The 12,864-nt window shown below is 48.2% G+C and overlaps 1 long non-coding RNA gene across 1 annotated transcript; it reads right to left on the reverse strand.

Annotated features, from left to right (window-relative positions):
* Positions 1-952: 952 nt before the first annotated feature.
* LOC129518442 (uncharacterized) lies at positions 953-12,652 on the reverse strand. The gene is made up of 3 exons (XR_008666196.1): positions 12,500-12,652; positions 11,657-11,728; positions 953-1,240 (listed from the first exon to the last, which is right to left on the reverse strand). It is a non-coding gene; the product is annotated as an uncharacterized LOC129518442 (long non-coding RNA).
* Between the last annotated feature and the right edge of the window lie 212 nt (positions 12,653-12,864).

Below are 12,864 nucleotides of genomic sequence, written 5' to 3' on the forward strand. Positions count from 1 at the left end.
AGCATGATACAGGTCACATAAACTAGAAACTCACTCTCAGAAGGGTGGTGCCCGTTTTACCTGGAGGCGTGCCTGTATAAGGACACATCCCAGGTGCACAGAGGGCAGGCCTGTGTGCAGGAGAGGAGTGAAGGTGTGGATTGCAGACAGTGGGGGAGGCAGGGAGGGAATGGGACACATTATGTGCCATGAACCAGGGAGTATGATTAACCACCTCCCGGTACCTGGAGTCCTAAATAGATTTTTTTTAAGTAAATAAAGTGCCTGGAACACAGTAGGTGTTCAATAAATGGCTGCTAAGAATGTGGCTGCAGGGACAATTGAGCAATTTTCCACAAAGAATGCCTGACATCTCCCCTAGAAACTAGAAGGGCAGAAAAGGAATGGCTTTTTCCACTCTCTGCCTCGTATCTGGGAGGGGGAGTTAATATTGGGTCATTGGACCCCTAAGGGGGGTCCATCCATTTGGATTGGGAAAAAAAATCACGTATTTATTTTCACTGAACTCTGCTTGCAATTTAGCAAGTCCATAGCTACATTAGTAGCATCTGTGAGTTTATCACCAAGAGAAATCATAGATATTTTTATATCACATTATGGTTGTTACAGGTATCTTGAAATATGCTTGGCACTACTTGGAAATTATGGTAGTTATTAGACCCGCCACTAGATCATATTTAATGCCTTAATAAATGTGCATTTATCACATATCTGGGTTTTTTAAATATAGTTTTATAACTGTATTTCAACCTAACAGGTTTCCTTTGTGATTGTCTGTATTTTATTTTATATACTTAATGCTATCGTTCTGAGAAAAGGTCTATAGATTTCTGCCAGCATCAGAGGAGCCCATGGCACAGCAAAGGTTAAGACCCCCTCGATAGGGATCCCTGGGTGGCGCAGCGGTTTAGCGCCTGCCTTTGGCCCAGGGCGCGATCCTGGAGACCCGGGATCGAATCCCACATCAGGCTCCCGGTGCATGGAGCCTGCTTCTCCCTCTGCCTGTGTCTCTGCCTCTCTCTCTCTCTCTCTATCATAAATAAATAAAAAAATTTAAAAAAAAGACCCCCTCGATAGATTTTTATCTGTACCTCCTTGAGCCAGAAGCGTCCATGGGAAAATTCACAATTAGGACCTGCCTTTGTCATCCTCACAGACAAGAATGAGTTAAATGATGGTCTTAGTACTGCTGGTGTCAACCAGCTGGTGCTGGTGCCAGAGTGGCTGCTGCCTCTCAATCCTGCAGTGGGGGGTGGGGGGGGGAGGGAGAAAAAAAAGAGAGAGAGAAATGGGAAGATTATTTCCCCGGCTTCATCACATCACTGAACTTTACTTTTAATAAAATTATTATTAAATAGAAACGCCACGCTCATTTTTTGCATTTAGGTGATATTCAGAAACATGTTCCTGGTAATTATTTGCACTGGGTGAGGCTGGAATGTTCTATTTTTCTGAGTGAGCAGTTGAAGCAGCCTCTCCTCTCCCAGGCATGGCCTTTCCCTGGGCTGTGGAGAGGTGTAGACAGTCTTTACTGTCTTCTTCCTCTTTCCACACCCTGGAACCGACAGGTACCCTTAATTAGGCCCAGTGTTCTCATCCTGGTCATGGTGTACCTCGCTCAGATAGGGAGAAAAATTTCACCCCCATAACTGTACTATTTGTGTAGGAAGGCACCCCACAGAGAGGCACTCTCTTCTTTGGATGCATCCCGGCCATTCAGACCCTGGCCGAGTTTCTGTTCTGCCCCCAGTGGACCCTGACATGGGATTCCAGCGCAGCTAGTTGCTTTGGGAAATAATGGAAAACCGTGGTGGAGACACGGGGCAGTAAGACAAGAAAGGGAGGCCAGCCAGGGGGCAGCTGCATTATTAATCCAGCCACCACCATAGACAACTGTGTTGCAATATCCTGCAGGATCTCCGGGAAACTTGTAGAACATGTGCCTACTCTTCATCCCCCCCACCCCCCCCACACACAAGGCCAGGGAGTGGGGGCATTTACACACCAACCCCCAGAGTCACTGCTCTCGGGCTGCTCTCGGGGGATGTTACTCCTCAGTACTTCCAGCTCGCATAAAGAGGCCTTTGCAGTTTTGAAAGCAGTCTCGGGCACAGGGCCACAAACACTAACTCCTGGGGATCAAGGGAGCCCCCCCGGGATCAGGAAGGTGGGTGAAGCAGTGGTGGGGGATCTGCAGCAGGTCTGGTAGTTTCAAGCCATCTGCTGCTCCCCGAAATGACAGTCTCTACCTCTGTGACTTGGTTTCCCCAACTCCACAAGAGGCAAAGGCTCTCCAAGGGTCGCAAACTAAAGCCAAGGTTCTTGGGTGTGTTCTGTTTGGGCCGCGTGGCTTCTTAAAAATTGTATAATGGAACCAAGAGAAGCTTTCACAAGAAAGCAACTTTTAATTTTCCCTAGAAGAATCTAGTTGGCAACACCAGAGGCCAAACTGGGTGATCCCCGATACCATATGGTTCTGGAAACCTAGACTTCTTTTTCTGCCCAAAGTCAAGAGGTTTGAGGGGAAACTTTTGCAGCTTGCCCATAAATTCACTCCTGGCCCCTTGTCTGAAAGTGTTTCTTGGTTGTTGTGTTTTTTTTGTAGGGAACAATGCAGCTCTCTGCCTTTGAACACCGCGGAGGCTGGGGAATTGGGTTAAAGCCTCAGATAGCCCCAGCCTGCCCTGCTAGGGTTTAGAGCCAGGATGTTTGAGCATCAGCTGGCAGGGTGGCTGCTCACATGGAGGGCCCCCACCATCTGTTCTGGGAGCCGCTGAGCAACCACCTTCCTCCCTCCACACAGGTCCCCAAACTCAGGCCCAGGAATGTTGTGTCACCCAAGAACAGCTCCATTCTGTGCCAACTAGGGGACCCCAAATTCCTCTGCTCTTTCTTGAATTCTTCTTCGGCTCCTTGTCGGTGAGATGAATCGACTGCCTACAGCTCAAAGAATCTCTCCTTGGCTGCTGGGTTCCAGCCAACCCCCAGAGGCCACCAACTGTGCCCATCAACAGAAGTGGAAGTCGAGGGCTCTCAGCCCATGGCTGTGCTGCCCTGGAAGGCAGCAGCTGATGACACGGGCTGGCCTCTGATTGCCAATCTAGATGGCGCTTTAAAACATCTCGTCCCCAGCCATCCCCTCGAACGCAGCTGTGATTAGTCTAGTCTCCAAGGCCTTGGAGAAAAACCTCAGTGACTGAATAATAATGGGAATACCGGTCTAAAAGGGTGGAAAGCCTGAATCCAAGGGTCTTTTTGAACCAAATGAAGTTTTATTCATTGCGTGGGCATGAAATATAGGCTAACGAGATGGTCAAGGGGCAGCTCTGGCTTAATGTATGGATAAGAATCACCGGCTGGGTCATCTCCTTTTTTTTTAACAGAACAGAAATGGGTACTGTTAAAATGATTTTTGAATTCTTAGAAGCAATCTGAATTCTTGACTGAGCTGGAAGCTGCCTTTGCACATGTGATTGAGACCATGACTCTGGCATAAGACTGCTCGCTCTAGCTGTGTGAGCTTGGGCAAGCCTTAACCTCTCTGTTCCTCAAAATCATCACCTGTAAAATGGAGATCATAAGGCCTTCCTCGCGGGTTACTTTGAAGATTAGATGAGACATCCATGTAAAGCACTCCAGACAGTTCCTTGTTGCAAGTCGGAATGCAGTAACCATTACATATTATCGTCATATTACTCTGAGTGACTTTCTTCAAGGATAGCACCAAGATTAACATCAGTCTGGTTCTCAGTGACCAAAAAACAAATACATAAAAATTTTAAAAATAAAAAAATCCAAATTTCTGAATAGTAGGGTCTGAATTGTTGAGTTCATACCCGCACCTTGCTTGCTCCTGGCCCTTGTCACCATAAATCTGATTAGCAGTGAGAAGGGGTGTGCTCTCCCCAACAAAAGCCCACTGTGGGGCTGGCCTGAGTCAGGAGGGCAGGGGCCCGACCACAGTGAGGCAGGGCTTTGGTGCAGTGCCCATGGACCCAAGGAATTTGTGTATTCAGCTGGCCTCCCTGCTCATTCGCAGGTGGAGGTGAAACATCAGAATCCAATTTTTTGTCACCTTGTGGAATTATGAGCCTCCATTCCCGTTGCGTTGGTATCATCAGAGCACAGCGGACACGTGGGGTGATGGCTGTTGCTGGGTTACTCCTTGTAAGTTCAAACAGTTCCACATGCTGAATGACAACATATTTGCCGTGACCTGGGTAAATTAAACCGATGCTTCCTGCCTAGGTAGACTTTGACGGGATTCGGTACATCTGCTTCTGATGAAGGGGTACCTCACTCAGTAAAGCAGGAAATAAAAACGCACAGCTCTACCTTGCGAGTGGTTTGCCTTCCCCCTTCCCTCCTCCCTTCCCTCCTCCCTGCAGTCCCCCCTCCCCTCTTCCCTCTCTTCCTCTCCCCTCCTCCCTCTCTTCCTTTCTCCTCTACTTTCTTCTTCTCTCCTCTTCTTCCTTCCTTCCCTCCCTCCTTCTTTCATCTCTCTTCCATCCTTTCAACTTTCCTGTCTATTTTTCTTTCTTTCTTTTCCCTGTCATTTTTTCCCTAAGAGGAGGAACACCAGTGCTGAGCTGCTCTGTGTTCTTGGCGCCAGACCCCGTTCCCCGTGTGTACACAGTCTGAGTCCTGTGTCCAAACATAAGACAGAAATGCGATGAGGCCCGGGCAGAGGAAGGGATTTGACAGGTCTTCTGCATCCCAAATCTCCAAGATGCAAAGGTAAAGTCAGGCTCTTTTCTTAAAGGTTAAATTTCACATTTTAATTGCCTCACGTGGAGGCTGCTCCGTGCTGGGCTCTCACAGTTGGCTTGGCCGCCCTCCCAGTTCACTGAGGCTTAGGGCTGCTGAGGGCCTCCCTCCTCCCTCCAGCTCCATGAGAATTGGGGCACTGACAACACAACCAAAGAGTGGAACACTGTGAGTCTGCAGTGCTAGCGGGATCTCATTTTAATCCTACATGCTTGTACCGAACGGATGCCTTTTCCAGCGACTGTCCCTGAGCAACAAACCACTCTACGACTTGGTGGCTTAAAATGACAATTATTACAACCTCCTGGTTTCTGTGGGCTGACTGGACTTATTGGGATGGTCCTCACTTGGGGTCTGTCAAGCTATCACAGCCAGATAGTGGCTGTGTCTGGAGTCTTCCAGAGGCTCAACTGGGCTGGATGTCCATCCAAGATGGCGCCTGCAAGGGGCTGGTGGTTGGCAAAAGCTCAGCTGGGACCATCCACCTGAGCATCTACACATGGCCTCTCCTTGTGGCTTGGGCTCCTCTTGGCATGGCAACTGAATTTCAAGAGTATCCTAAGAGGGAGCCCAAACAGCTGAACCTTCCAAGAATAAACATTCAAGAAGAGATATTTCAAAGGAATTAGGCGGAAGCTGCCTGACCTTCACTAACCCAGCCCAGAAGTCAAGTCACCTAACTATCACTTTTTCTGGGATCAACTGGTCAAAGGGGTCACAGAGCCCACCCAGATTCAGAGGGAGAGGATACAGACTCCAACTCTCAATGGCAGGAGTGCCAGAGAACCTGGGGACCTGTTTTAAAACTGCTACAATGTTAACAACAACAACTCTGCTCATTGCCTTTAACTTGAAGGTCCTGATTACCCTGAAGTCTAAACCACCTCTCTCTGTGCTGCTGATATCAGCATCTGGAGAGGAAAATCGAGCATTCGAGGGGAAGAATGAATGGCACATTTCACTTCTCATCTTTCAGTTGTCCTTTTAGAGCACAGGTGACAACCCAGAAGCCCTGAATGTGAGTGTAGCCTGAAGTGGATTTTAAAAAATTAATCCAGTATATTAAAAGTTGGAGATTCCACATAAACCTAAATTTCTAGCATCTCTTAAGAAGTCAGGTCTGATGATCTAGGCCTGGCATTCCTTCAAGGTAGCAGCAGCTGGAGCTGCATAGTGGCAGCCTCCTTTTCATAAGCCACTGTGCACCAGGTCACCCAGGGAGCTGCAGCCCCCACCCACTCCTATCACCCCCGGCACTGGGATTGGATATCAGTGCCCATTTTTCTGCACTGCTACACTGGTTCGGTTTTTTTCTTGCTTTTGTTTTTACTTTAGGTAGGAAAACATTTCTCTTGGTACCAAGTCTTCATCAGAAGTGGAAAAATAATACTAGACTAATAGGGCCACATATCCAACACACACAGGGAAAGGCATTAAAAACTTCCTATGGTGGAGGCGCTGGGTGGCTCAGTCGGCTGGGCGCCTGACTCTTTCTCAAGTTGGGTTATGATCTCAGGGTTGGGGTTGTGGGATGGAGCCCTGCATCAAGCTCCCACCCTGGACGTTGAGCCTACTTAAGATTCTCATTCATTCTCTCTCTCTCTCTCTCTCTCTCTCTCTCTCTCTCTCTCTCCCTCTACTCCTCCCCTGCTCTCTCTAAACAAACAAACAAAACTCCTGTGGTGTTGTTAATATACACTAAGGAGAATCTGTATTAACTTTCCTCGCATCCTTCTCTCTCCCTCCTTCCTCTCCCTCCTCTCTCTTTCTCCTTTGTCCCTTCCTTTGTCCTTTCTTCCCTCCCTCTTCCCCTTCACCCTTTCTCTTCCTCCTCTTCTCCTGTTCTCTTTCTTCCAGTAGTTCACTAGACGATAGGGGGATCTGATCAGTTCTTGTCAATAATCCTGAGTTGACTTCGTGTCTAGTCCTATGCTATTACTTGAGTTAAAACAGTTTTCTCTCTCCGGCTGTCTGTCTTTTACATGAAAGCCAACAAAATAAACATTCAGGACCTCAAAACACTATCTTTAGTATAATAGACACATCAAAAGGCCTCCTGGACAAGCCTAAAGTGGTTTCCCAAATGACGTGGGTGGTCTGCTCTCCCCAAGCAGAGGCCCCTGGCCAGCCTGGCCCTGGGCCTTTATGGCTGTGTTTATGTCCCAGGCCAGGAGAGGCAGCTACTCCAGAACAATCACTCTGACTACTTGTGCAAAGTGTAGCCAACTAAGAGACAGTAGATAAGCAGGTTTGTGTGTGTGTGTGTGTGTGTGTGTGTGGTTTTTTGTTTTTTGTTTTTCTTTTTACTGACAAGTCTATCATGTCCACATTTAGAATTCCACACTTGGCTATAGAGTCTAGCCCCCTTGGCCTGAGAGTGGTGGGTCTCCTCCCCATGCTTGACTTGGGACCTTTCTGTTCCATCCACCCTTTCAGCCTTTTTTCTGATCCTTTCTGAGAGATATCTGGTTTTTCCCTCCTCCTCCTGTTTTCCCCCACCCTGCCAGTTCTTTCTCTTTCTCTCCCCACCCTCCCCGAGAAGCGTGGTCCCAGCCCTCTGCCCCTGGTTCAGTTCTTTGGCCCTGGTTCATCACTGCAAATGACCATTTTTGCAAATGCTTGTGTTCCTTCACCATGCACAACCGTTCTTCAGAACTTTCCTCCTGGATTTCTTTAAAGAGGAGGAGTTCTTTGGGGAGGGAACCTCAGAGCATCCAAGTCCTAAGTAATCCTAAGAAGAACAAGGGAAGGAGAGCATCTGGATGGAAGAGCACCCATCCCCCTAGCACCCAGAGCCCTGTAGCCACACCCAGCGGGCCCCATGAGATAGAGGAACCAAGGATGGGTGAGGGGGCCACTCACTTGTCACTGTGTCAGAAAATAAATGTTTTGGCCAAAGATTTCCCTTCAAGAATGCTCTGACGTTTGAAGGAAACATTTTTCTGAATCACTTCCTCAGGGGAAACTGCTCAGCTATCTCAGGAAAGGCAATATTCCTCCTTCTGAGCCCAGTATACCACTTTGACTCATAGAGGAGATGTGCCTGTGTATTAATGAAAGTGTTTTCCTGACTCCTGCAAAAATCAGCTTACACGCATGGGTGTGTGTGTGCGCACGCACGTGCATGCATGTGTATGCATGTGGATCTGCATTTGTATGTGCACATGTGTATTTGTATTCATGATTGTACGTGTGTGTCAGCCTGTGTGTGTGTGTATGTATGTACACACGCGCGCTTGTGCATCGTAACAGATCACAGGGGAGCCTACATAGAAAGAGGAAGAAGGCAAAGGCTCTCCTCCTGGAAGCCAGCTGAAGGCTGTGCTTTCAGGGACGCTGAGGATTCCACACAGGGCCTACTGCGACTCTCCCACAGCTGAGAGCCCACAGGCATGTGGCACCAGGAAAACAGTCCACGTGTCCATGTGCCATCACTGGCTGAGGCAGGTAAAACTGTCTCTCAACCTGCATCCCCCTGCCACAGGGGGACCTCATGCCCATGCTGCCCCTCCCCACCCCTGCTCAGAGCCACCCTAGACTCTGCACTGACACCATGTCTGGCCATTTCTTATTTTATAGCATAAAGAATTTTAGAATTAGGGTGATCAATAAGGAAATGATTTCAATTTAAAGATTTGGAGCAAGGACCCTAAATGTTCTGAGCTTCAGTGTCCTTGTGACATGATGATAATGTCCCTTCCTCAAAGAAGTCAGCATATGTGGAGCAGGTTAGCAGATGCATGTAAAACTAGCCTATTACATGGCCTGAAGCCAGGGTAGGGGGAGTAATAAGAAATAGAATTTTCCTTTAACACCTGCCTTCACACCTGTGACCATCAGCTCCCCACCTTACCGCCCCCCCCATTCTTTGACATCTTTACCTGTTCTTATACCTCTCAGTACCTTTGGAGATTGAATTGGCCAGTCCTGTCTCCTCTCGGGCTTGGCCTGAGATGCAGGGACCCACATTGAGGATAGGGGGATACATTCGCCTTATTTCCCATTTCATCCTCCCCCTAGTTCAACCCTTTGGCTGTTTCTGGGCTCTTCCTTCCTTCTTTCCCTGACACATTGATGTCTAGGGGGTTGACATGAGAGGTTGAAATGGGAGAAGAGAACACAATCATACCTGACCAGCCCTCCCATAATCCCAAGATGGGCTACCTCCAGAAGGGCCTAAATGATACCCTCTCATGGGGCATATTTATGAGAGCTTGGGAAGCCCCACCAGGCCCTGAGCACTGCGCTATGCCAGAGGAATGTGAGTGCCACACCCCGGCTCACCTCATGTGGCACCCTTCAATTCCTGCCCACTGTGGTTCACCCCAAGGCCTCTTGCTGCCACCTCCTCCCCAGGAGGCAGCTTACCTGTGGTCACTCAGGAGGCTCACTCACCCTTGCCACTCCAAGTTCCAGGAGTTAAGTCTTGCTACCCTTTCTTGCCCCCTCTCTCTCATCTGCCATCCTGGATGATTCCATCTACCCATTTTCCTTCCAGATTCTCCAGGCAGGAAAGCAGGTGCTGGGCTCTGATCTCCTAGGTCCCCCAGCCTCCTGGGGCCAGGTCAGGCCCTCCCAGAAATTCCAGGGCACTGGGATGGGCAGCACACAAGTCTCATCAGCTCAGATCACATGCCTGAGGAGGGTCACCAGCCACCCCTTCTGGCAGGTTCTCATTGCACAGATGACAGGACCCCTCCAGAAGATTCTAATTTGGCCGGTGGCAGGGTGGGTGGTTGGAAGTGAAATGTGGGAAGGACAGGGAAAACACCACAATGCTCCCCTCCAGGTGAATCCCTCATATACAGACACACACCTGTATAACTCCTTCACATTTCTAGGCGGCCTGCCCACACAGGCAGACAGCTGCGGGAGGGGAGAGGTTTACGGGGCAACTTTGCACTTGCATACCTCTCTAGATAGCCCAGATTTTCAGGCAAAGTTGAGTATGTGGCTGAGAGTTGAAAGTGCAGGCTGAGGGGCAGGGTCTAAGCTCACAGCCTGAGAAAGCACCAGGGGCAGGGTAAGCACCTAAGATTCCTTGGAAGACTGAATGAATGGAGGAGGAAATCAAGCTAGCTATGAATGTGGAGCGAGAAGAATGTAAGCCTCAGAGTAAGCTTCAGAGCCAAGAAAAGAAAAAGAAGATGGGAAGGACAACTTCTTTTTATTTAAGATTTTATTTATTTATTCATGAGAGAGAGAGAGGCAGAGACACATGCAGAGGGAGAAGCAGACTCCATGCAGGGAGCCCGACGTGAGACTCGATCCCGGGTCTCCAGGATCAGGCCCTGGACTGAAGGCGGCGCTAAACCGCTAAACCTTGAGCTACCCAGGCTGCGGCAAGGACAATTTCCATGTTATTCATGTATTCCCAAAATCTGAATTCTGTGGCCTGACCCTAATTCCAAAGTCTTATGAACCAAACTCCATGCAACTCAATCTCTTGCTGATCTTTTTCTTCTTTTGACGAAGACATAGCCCGTATTTGCAAATGCAGTTTGCTGAGGAAACAGAACCCACTTTAGAGAAATTTGATAGGACCATCCATTTAATCCAAGACTGTTTGGTTTCAGAAAACTGAAGCCCTCAGAGCTAAAGAAAGAGGCTTCGGCTGAGGAAGCCAAGGTGGTTCAGGGTTCGCAGCCCAGGCAGCACTCTGGAGGAATGGCAGCCAAGAGCTGAGAGGACAGAAGCCGGGGTCAGGGCCTTCTAGCTCACCAGGCCACAGGCCCCTGTCCACACTGCTGCCTGACACGGACCAGCTGTTCATCACCCTTCTGACTGAGCAGACCAACTAAACTCCCTGGGTCCCAAATTCAAAGTGTTAAGAAGGGGCCTAGCTTGGGCCAACTGTCCATACCTCCAGGCCCTCAGCTCTGGCCAGAGGGTGCTATCTCAGAGCCACCGAGCAGGGCTCAAGGGAGCAAACAGAGCAAAAGGCTGGACCCTCATGGAGTGCACCCACCCCTTGCATCCCCACCTCACAGCCATGGAACGGGCTGGAGACACAGAAAGCCCTCGAACTCTAATGCCTCTCTTGCTCATCTCTGAAATGTAGGGAGTAGAGGGTACCAGGTTTGAACATTGTTTTCCTCCAGAGCCTCTGAGTCCATAACTACAACAAACTGCCCCCTAGACTCTTTAAATGAATACTCAGCCTCACTTTCTTCCTTGCCTTCAGAAAAGCCACGAGCTCAGGGATCCCTGGGTGGCGCAGCTGTTTGGCGCCTGCCTTTGGCCCAGGGCGCGATCCTGGAGACCCGGGATCGAATCCCACGTCGGGCTCCCAGTGCATGGAGCCTGCTTCTCCCTCTGCCTGTGTCTCTGCCTCTCTCTCTCTCTCTCTCTGTGACTATCATAAATAAATAAAAATTTTTTAAAAAAAGCCACGAGCTCAAAAAACAAAACTAAACACACACACACACAAAACAAAAACCTGACATTGAACACTTTAGGGTAAATTTCTCTGTAATTCCCTCATAATACCAAAAATCATTCAAAGCCACTTTACTGTCAGAAAAGAAATATCTATGCATACAATTAGATCATTTAAGCCAAATGCCTTTTTAACAACATTTCCCAATTAAATATTCAGCAGAGATAATGTTAAGTCTGACGCATTACATCCAGTTTTTTAAAAAAAATCTGAGCTGAAAGAATCCAAAATGTGGAATATGAGAAATTAAAATGGAAGTACCACAGCATCCAACGGTTGTCCGTAAGGGCAGAACCACAGGTCAAAGTCACATCTCCCCGGATTTGCTGGCATTTAACTAAATGCAAAATGTCAGCACAGAAAATGGCTTGTTCAATGCAAATATTAACAAGACAGGAGTGTGTCAGTGTGTAAATGGAGCTTCAGCCTGCCACGGCCTTTCCGACTTACCATTCACAGGCAGTCCAAGGTAGCAAGGGAACTTTCTTTTTGCTTGTTGTCATCCCTTTGCTGGGGGTAAAGCTGTAAGACATTCGTGTCATGGGAGAAAGGGAAGACAGATTCAGGAACCAGGAAGCAAAATGGTTTTGTTTGCCTGTGGTGGGCTCAGTTATCCTATCCATCCTATCCTATCCTATCCTATCCTATCCTATCCTATCCATCTTATCCGTCTACCATACTCCTATTCTATCCTGTTCTATTCTATCCTATCCTATCTTACCATACTCCTATCCTATCCTATCTTACCCTAGCCTAGCCTACCACACTCCTATCCTATCCTATTTCTATCCTACTATACTCCTATTCTATTCTGTTCTATTCTATCGTATCCTATCCTATCATACTCCTAGCCTAGCCTAGCCAATCCTGTTCTAGCCTATTCTACTCGTATTCTGTTCTGTTCTATCCTATTTTATCCTATCCTATCCTACCATACTCCTATTTTATCCTATCCTACTCTGCCCTACTCTATTCTTACTCTATTCTCTTCTTATTCTACTCTATTCTATTCTATTATTCTACTCTATTCTATTCTGATTTTTTTCCTGCACACATTCAGAGGAGACTGGCACTTAGCAACGTTAATTTTATCAAGACAAGGGAGAAGGCAGAAGAGTAAGAAAATTCTTTTCCTCTCCACTGCGCAAAGGAGGTTTAGTGGTAGCTCAAAGCTGCACATTTAGCTTTTTGTCCTTACTGTGTTCTGCACAGAGCATCCACAGAAAGATCTTCCTACTGGCGCCTTCCCCAGCTCCCTGCATTTGCAGTCTTGCTCTGAAAAGGGACACTCACATGTGAGTCTGATTCAGTGACAGGTGGAAATCTTCGTGCCAGGCTTTCAAATGGAAGGAGCCTGGATTCAAGGGACGAGGAGGAGTGATGTCTGCCTGGTCCTCTCCGAGATAGTGTTTTGGTGGATCCACCGCCCGGTAGCCATCAGACCTGTTTGGCAGCCTCAGAAACCGGATGCCCTTGGCCCCCTGAGAATGGCTTGGCTCTCTCTTCCAGCTCAACAGAGACTTAAATCGACAAACCAGGATGACTAATCAGACTAATGCAGAGTGATGCCAAACATTCCCACTAGCCTGACTATCACATTCTCAGCTTATGAGCAAATGACACGGGCAGCCACATTAGCTGACAGTGGCTTGGTGTTT

This window comes from Nyctereutes procyonoides, unplaced genomic scaffold (assembly GCF_905146905.1).
Source record: "Nyctereutes procyonoides isolate TBG_1078 unplaced genomic scaffold, NYPRO_anot_genome, whole genome shotgun sequence".
Taxonomy (NCBI): domain Eukaryota; kingdom Metazoa; phylum Chordata; class Mammalia; order Carnivora; family Canidae; genus Nyctereutes; species Nyctereutes procyonoides.